Source organism: Silurus meridionalis, chromosome 9 (assembly GCF_014805685.1).
Source record: "Silurus meridionalis isolate SWU-2019-XX chromosome 9, ASM1480568v1, whole genome shotgun sequence".
NCBI lineage: Eukaryota > Metazoa > Chordata > Actinopteri > Siluriformes > Siluridae > Silurus > Silurus meridionalis.
In genome coordinates, this window is record NC_060892.1 from 336,490 (window position 1) to 343,968 (window position 7,479).

The window sequence follows — 7,479 nt, forward strand, 5'->3', positions numbered from 1 at the left end:
TATAGTAAAGTTGAGTATAATGAAGGTGTTTATAGTAAAGTTGAGTATAATGAAGGTGTTTATAGTAAAGTTGAGTATAATAAAGGTGTTTGTAGTAAAGTTGAGTATAATGAAGGTGTTTATAGTAAAGTTGAGTATAATGAAGGTGTTTATAGTAAAGTTGAGTATAATGAAGGTGTTTATAGTAAAGTTGAGTATAATGAAGGTGTTTATAGTAAAGTTGAGTATAATGAAGGTGTTTATAGTAAAGTTGAGTATAATGAAGGTGTTTATAGTAAAGTTGAGTATAATAAAGGTGTTTATAGTAAAGTTGAGTATAATAAAGGTGTTTATAGTAAAGTTGAGTATAATGAAGGTGTTTATAGTAAAGTTGAGTATAAAGGTGTTTATAGTAAAGTTGAGTATAATAAAGGCGTTTATAGTAAAGTTGAGTATAATTAGGGTGTTTATAGTAAAGTTGAGTATAATAAAGGTGTTTATAGTAAAGTTGAGTATAATGAAGGTGTTTATAGTAAAGTTGAGTATAATGAAGGTGTTTATAGTAAAGTTGAGTATAATAAAGGTGTTTATAGTAAAGTTGAGTATAATAAAGGTGTTTATAGTAAAGTTGAGTATAATAAAGGTGTTTATAGTAAAGTTGAGTATAATTAGGTGTTTATAGTAAAGTTGAGTATAATAAAGGTGTTTATAGTAAAGTTGAGTATAATGAAGGTGTTTATAGTAAAGTTGAGTATAATGAAGGTGTTTATAGTAAAGTTGAGTATAATAAAGGTGTTTATAGTAAAGTTGAGTATAATGAAGGTGTTTATAGTAAAGTTGAGTATAATGAAGGTGTTTATAGTAAAGTTGAGTATAATAAGGTGTTTATAGTAAAGTTGAGTATAATAAGGTGTTTATAGTAAAGTTGAGTATAATAAAGGTGTTTATAGTAAAGTTGAGTATAATAAAGGTGTTTATAGTAAAGTTGAGTATAATAAAGGTGTTTATAGTAAAGTTGAGTATAATAAAGGCGTTTATAGTAAAGTTGAGTATAATTAGGTGTTTATAGTAAAGTTGAGTATAATAAAGGTGTTTATAGTAAAGTTGAGTATAATGAAGGTGTTTATAGTAAAGTTGAGTATAATAAAGGTGTTTATAGTAAAGTTGAGTATAATAAAGGTGTTTATAGTAAAGTTGAGTATAATGAAGGTGTTTATAGTAAAGTTGAGTATAATAAGGTGTTTATAGTAAAGTTGAGTATAATGAAGGGTTTATAGTAAAGTTGAGTATAATGAAGGTGTTTATAGTAAAGTTGAGTATAATAAAGGTTTATAGTAAAGTTGAGTATAATGAAGGTGTTTATAGTAAAGTTGAGTATAATAAAGGTGTTTATAGTAAAGTTGAGTATAATGAAGGTGTTTATAGTAAAGTTGAGTATAAAGGTGTTTATAGTAAAGTTGAGTATAATGAAGGTGTTTATAGTAAAGTTGAGTATAATAAAGGTGTTTATAGTAAAGTTGAGTATAATAAAGGTGTTTATAGTAAAGTTGAGTATAATGAAGGTGTTTATAGTAAAGTTGAGTATAATGAAGGTGTTTATAGTAAAGTTGAGTATAATGAAGGTGTTTATAGTAAAGTTGAGTATAATGAAGGTGTTTATAGTAAAGTTGAGTATAATGAAGGTGTTTATAGTAAAGTTGAGTATAATGAAGGTGTTTATAGTAAAGTTGAGTATAATGAAGGTGTTTATAGTAAAGTTAAGTATAATAAAGGTGTTTATAGTAAAGTTGAGTATAATGAAGGTGTTTATAGTAAAGTTGAGTATAATAAAGGTGTTTATAGTAAAGTTGAGTATAATGAAGGTGTTTATAGTAAAGTTGAGTATAATAAAGGTGTTTATAGTAAAGTTGAGTATAATGAAGGTGTTTATAGTAAAGTTGAGTATAATAAAGGTGTTTATAGTAAAGTTGAGTATAATGAAGGTGTTTATAGTAAAGTTGAGTATAATAAAGGTGTTTATAGTAAAGTTGAGTATAATGAAGGTGTTTATAGTAAAGTTGAGTATAATAAAGGTGTTTATAGTAAAGTTGAGTATAATGAAGGTGTTTATAGTAAAGTTGAGTATAATAAAGGTGTTTATAGTAAAGTTGAGTATAATGAAGGTGTTTATAGTAAAGTTGAGTATAATGAAGGTGTTTATAGTAAAGTTGAGTATAATAAGGTGTTTATAGTAAAGTTGAGTATAATAAAGGTGTTTATAGTAAAGTTGAGTATAATAAAGGTGTTTATAGTAAAGTTGAGTATAATGAAGGTGTTTATAGTAAAGTGAAAGTTCGGAGAGAAAAACGGCTCACTCACCTTCCTGCAGTCAGATGTTCCTACAGCAGTCTCAGTAATGAGCAAACACATGAAATAAGTTCCTTTAGTAGAGAATGAAATGATAAAGTAATAAAATGAGAGAAAAGATAAAGAGACGGAACCGAGAAGAGAAAGATAAGAGAAAAAGAAACTTCATAGAGTTGTGAGTGTATCGGGGACACTCGGTCATTTCCGGAAACTTCCGCCGTGACGGAGCAACGTGCGACTCAGCTGACAGGCCCCGCCTCTAAACCCACCCACAGGCTCCGCCCCCTCAGTCTCGATTAGTCACTGCGCACTCAATAACATTTCAACCGTCCAATCAGATCGAACTGTGAGCACGATGACATTGAAGTAGCAGTCAGAAGAAAGAGGAGAAAAAAACAAGAATAAAAAAGTTGTGTGAAAAGGCAGAGCGGAAAATCAACACCGCCTTATTTACTTTTTCAAGTGTTCGATAAATAAACAAGTAAACAAACATTTAAATAAAAGATTAAACAATTAAATTAAATTAAACAGTGCATTTCTTACTGGGATGAATAAAGTATCTATCTATCTATCTATCTATCTATCTATCTATCTATCTATCTATCTATCTATCTATCTATCTATCTATCTATCTATCTATCTATCTATAATAAAATTACCATAATGGTCAGACAAAAAATGTGTATATGGCGCCATCTAGAGGCAACGGAGCACGGCGTCTAATAGCAACACCAAACAGTATTCTGTTCCAGGATCATCTGCATCCAATCAGCTACTGTCTAAAACCCTGCAGATGGATTTAAATAGACCTCAAAATAATCCAAACGAGTTAAATTACCAAATAATAATGATTATAATGATAATAATACTTATATGGAACTGTTTATATATTTTGTGTTGGGAGAAGTTAGATATAAAGATAGATAGAGAGAGAGAGAGAGAGAGAGAGAGAGAGAGAGAGAAATTAATAACAATATTTAAAAGACAATGTAGAATATTCTATGAATATAAATTAATAATTACACAGAGTTGAGCAGAAGCGGTCTCCACAGAGGATCATCCGTCTCCATTCCCCCTGTCCTCTACATCTGCCTCTTTCACACCAACTACCTGCATGTCTTCCCTCACCACATCCATAAACCATTGGTCTTCCTCTTTTCCTCCTTCCTGGTGTCTCCATCCTCAGCATTCTCCTACTGATATACCCCATGTCCCTCCTCTGTACATGTCCAAATCATCTCAATCTCACTTCCCTCACCTTGTCCCCAAAATGTCCTAAATGTGCTGTCCATCGTCATTACTCCCAATAAACATCTCAACATCTTCAGCTCTGCTACCTCCAGCTCCACCTCCTGTCTTTTACTCAATGCCACTGTCTCTAAACCATACAACATCTCAGGTCTCACCACAGTCCTATAAACTTTCCCTTTCACTCTCACAGATACTCTTCTATCACAAATCACTCCTGCTATCACTCTTCTCCACCCACTCCACCCTGCCTGCACTCTTTTCTTCACTTCTCTAACACACTCTCCATTACTTTACACTGTTGACCCCAGGTACCTGAACCTCCACCTTCTACACCTCTTCTCCCTGCAACCACACCCCTCCACTGCCCACCTCCTCCTCCATTCCTCAGGCATCTTCTCACCTTCCAAAATCCTGTTAAACAATCTGTTTAAAAACTCCACTGCATCTCTCCCAAACATCTCCATGCTTCTACTGGTATGTCATCTGGTCCAGCCGACTTGTAATAACAGCTCTGTATTAATAATATAATTAATAATAATAATATTTTCTACATAATAAAATGTATAATAATCGCTCCTGTACATAGTCAAGCACAATTAATTCATACACACAGGAAAGGTGCTGCAGAAAATCTGCTTTTTCTTCTTCTTTCGCTTGGTGTGTATTTCATCCAGCACTAGCTCTCAATTTTTGATCAATTTAGAAGTTTTCTAAAAAACAAACTTCCAAGAACTGTGCACATGTGGAGCTTCTGTTCCGGTGTGTGGTTCAAATGATTGTGTTTTAATAAAGCACAGAGTATTTTACACTAGCAGGATGAAGTAATATAAAGATAAAATGTTTTATTGAGCAGCTGCAGGACAGAGTGTTGGGATTCTGATGTTCTCAGTGTTGATACCTCGTCTGACAGTAGAGGGCGACATAACCGAGCATTTATCTTAAATGATTCCTGATTAAAATCACACACATTTAATTCACTACACGAGACTGAACTTCTCTTCTGTTTAACTTGTTGTAGTAAAAAATCAGTGGAAAGTGTTAAAACAGAAAGCAGCCTTCAAACCTGAGACTATCGGAGCATGAAGAGTGAGAAGAGACTCACCTGAGGACAGAAATCACTGATCACAAAATATGAGCTTCCATTACTTTTGCTAATTTTATTTGTTTTATTGATTAAAATAATTAGAGCAATTTAATAAATATAGAATATATAATGATCAATGTCTCTTTTTTATCCATTTCTATGTATCCTCCTCTCTTCCATCCTCCTTTCCTCCAACCCTGATTCCTTTATACCTCATTTCTCCATCATCATCTCCTCTCCTGCATCCTCCAACCCTCACTCCTCCACCCTCATCTTCTCCATCCTCCTTTCCTCCATACTTAATTTCTTCACCCTCCTCTTCTCCATCCTCCTCTATGCCATTCATCCACCCTCATCTCCTTCACCCATTGTTCCTTCATACTTCTCCCCACCATCTTTATGTCATCCTCCTCTCCTTCATCTCCCTCTCCCCTATTTTCCTTTGTTCTCAATCAATCTCTCCTTCATCTTCCTCTTCTTTATCCCCTGCTCAACATCCCTCTCTCCATCCCTCTGTCCTTCATCTGCTCTATGTTTATTTTAGATGTAACTCATTCTGTATCAGTTGTTTTTCTGATTAAAATATTCTGTTGAATCAAAAAGTATTTTATTAAATATGGAATAAACAGTGACAAATTCTCCTTTCGTCTGTTTCCGTTTTGTTTTTCTTCCAGAGAAAAACACTTTTCATTTAGCAGAACGTGTCCATGTGTGTCTGTACAAAAAGAGAAAAAAGGAGCAGAATGAAAGGAACCCTGTTAGAAACTGTGTTCCAGTCTTCACTGAAGCCTCTGTCATTATAACAATGTTGTATGGAATATAAAAGCCTGAGGTTGGTCTGGTGTCTGGGTAGATAAGATGTTTTGTTAAAGATCCTCTTGATCTTCCTCACAACTCATTGAGGTTCTTCAAATGGAATATTTTATGAATTTTTAAAACTCTCTAGTTAACATCTTGCTTGTTTTCACTATTGAGAATCTCTCAGATCAGGTGTGTTTATATTTTATTACACAGCTGAGAAAGTGAAATACTGAAAACTTTTTGGTAATAGTTTGATTTCTGTGGAAACCTCAAGCTGAAAGTGGAGTTAGAGGAACGTGTGAAGGTCAGAGGGCGAGAATCCTTCAGCGCACCATCATTAGAGAAGTAAAAATGGGAAATGGACACTGACGAGTTCTAATTTTATCTCCACAATCTGATCAGGAATTGTGCTGTTCAGATAACAGATGGCAATTCTCATATAAATGATTTTTTTTGTCCATTGTAGCACAAAACTAAACATTAATCCTTTACTAGGAAGGAGGAATTGATGCTCTCTATCTTACCTGTTAGGTAGGTGAGAGAATCCAATCTCTCCTGGGGATTACCACAGCATATCTCCAGCCGAATGAAAGAAAAGAAACACTTGTATCAGACAGTAAATCTCTGCATCCTCCAGCCTGCATTGTGACTCCTCCCTGTTCTACTGTGTATCGCTAAAGGCTGTCAATCAGATTCAAGCAGACAGACATATTCTAAGATCTGCTCTGACAATCCAACCATGAAATTGTGGACAGAAACACAAATCTGTTCCACTTCACACTGCTTTCTCTTCTATTTTCTATAAACGAAGGGAAATGTTTACGTACATATGATTAAGTGCGGGAATGTTCTCTCAGACCTGTTCTTCAGCTCCAGTCCTACATGCTGTCCACCGCTGTGCTTCTCTTATTTACCTCCAAGACTCATCACATGAATGTCTCTGAGGTCTAAAGAAAATGGAGGTGATCAAGATTTTGTTGTGGCTGCTACTAAGTTGTGGAAAAATACGAAGTATCCAAAAGTTTAGAGATTCGCTCTGTTTACAAGAAAGTACTTTATTTATCTACGTTTCCACACCATCATCTTCAAAACAGATCCCTTGCACAGCAATACAGCGCCCCCTAGTGTTCTACCATGTTCTTCTATATATGAATACATCTGAGTTAGACTATTTTATGCCTAAGGGGGAAATTAAATTGATTTAGTCTTAGATATAATTAAAAATCCATTTGGAAGAAAAGCTAGAAATGGTGAGAAGGTCGTCCGACCCTGAAGCTAGCTAGCGTGTCTCAGCATTGGGAAAGGGTTTGTTCACCACTTCCGCTTCATGTGTTGTTATATTGTGTTTTTGTATAGTATTGATGGTTTCTATAATTGTGAAGTGATAGTGGTGGTATTAAGAGGTGGATTAAGTCGGGTACGTCCTCGCTGAAGGACCAGGGACCAAATGCACGGCCCACCACTGTATTTTTTATAAGCTTTTTCACACGTTCTACTGTTCAAAGTTTTATATAAATAAACAGGAGATATATAGTTTCTGTGCTTTTAAAGCAAATCATCACAGGTGCTCTGCATTTACATAAACTCCAAACTCAGCAGCTTTTTTTAACCACATGGTGCAATAACAATAACCTGCTCCTTAACACCTCCAAGACAAAGGAGCTTATTGTGGACTTCAGGAAGGAGGCAAGAGGCACACATGACACCACCCACATCAATGAGATGGCTGTTGAGCGTGTCTCCAGTTTCAAGTTCCTGAGGATCCACATCTCGGCGGACCCGTCCTGGACTACCAACACCTTCAGTCTGGTCAAGAAGGCTCACCAGCGCCTCTTTTTCCTGAGGACACTAAAGAAAAATCAGCTCTCCTCGGATATCCTGGTGAACTTCTACCGCTGCGCAGTAGAAAGCATCCTGACCAGCTGTGTCACAGTCTGGTATGGGAGCTGCTCTGTTGCAGAGCGTAAGGCACTGCAGCGGGTGGTGAAAACTGCCCAGCGCATCACAGGGACTCCACT

At 35.3% G+C, this 7,479-nt stretch overlaps 1 protein-coding gene across 1 annotated transcript in view; it reads right to left on the reverse strand.

The window, feature by feature from the left end:
• The window catches only part of si:ch73-63e15.2 (protein strawberry notch homolog 2), a 75,771-nt gene extending 73,235 nt beyond the window's left edge, over positions 1 to 2,536 (reverse strand). The window contains 1 exon segment of the mRNA XM_046857102.1: positions 2,338 to 2,536. The gene's annotated coding sequence lies outside the window, so the exon portion shown is untranslated.
• Positions 2,537 to 7,479: the final 4,943 nt, after the last annotated feature.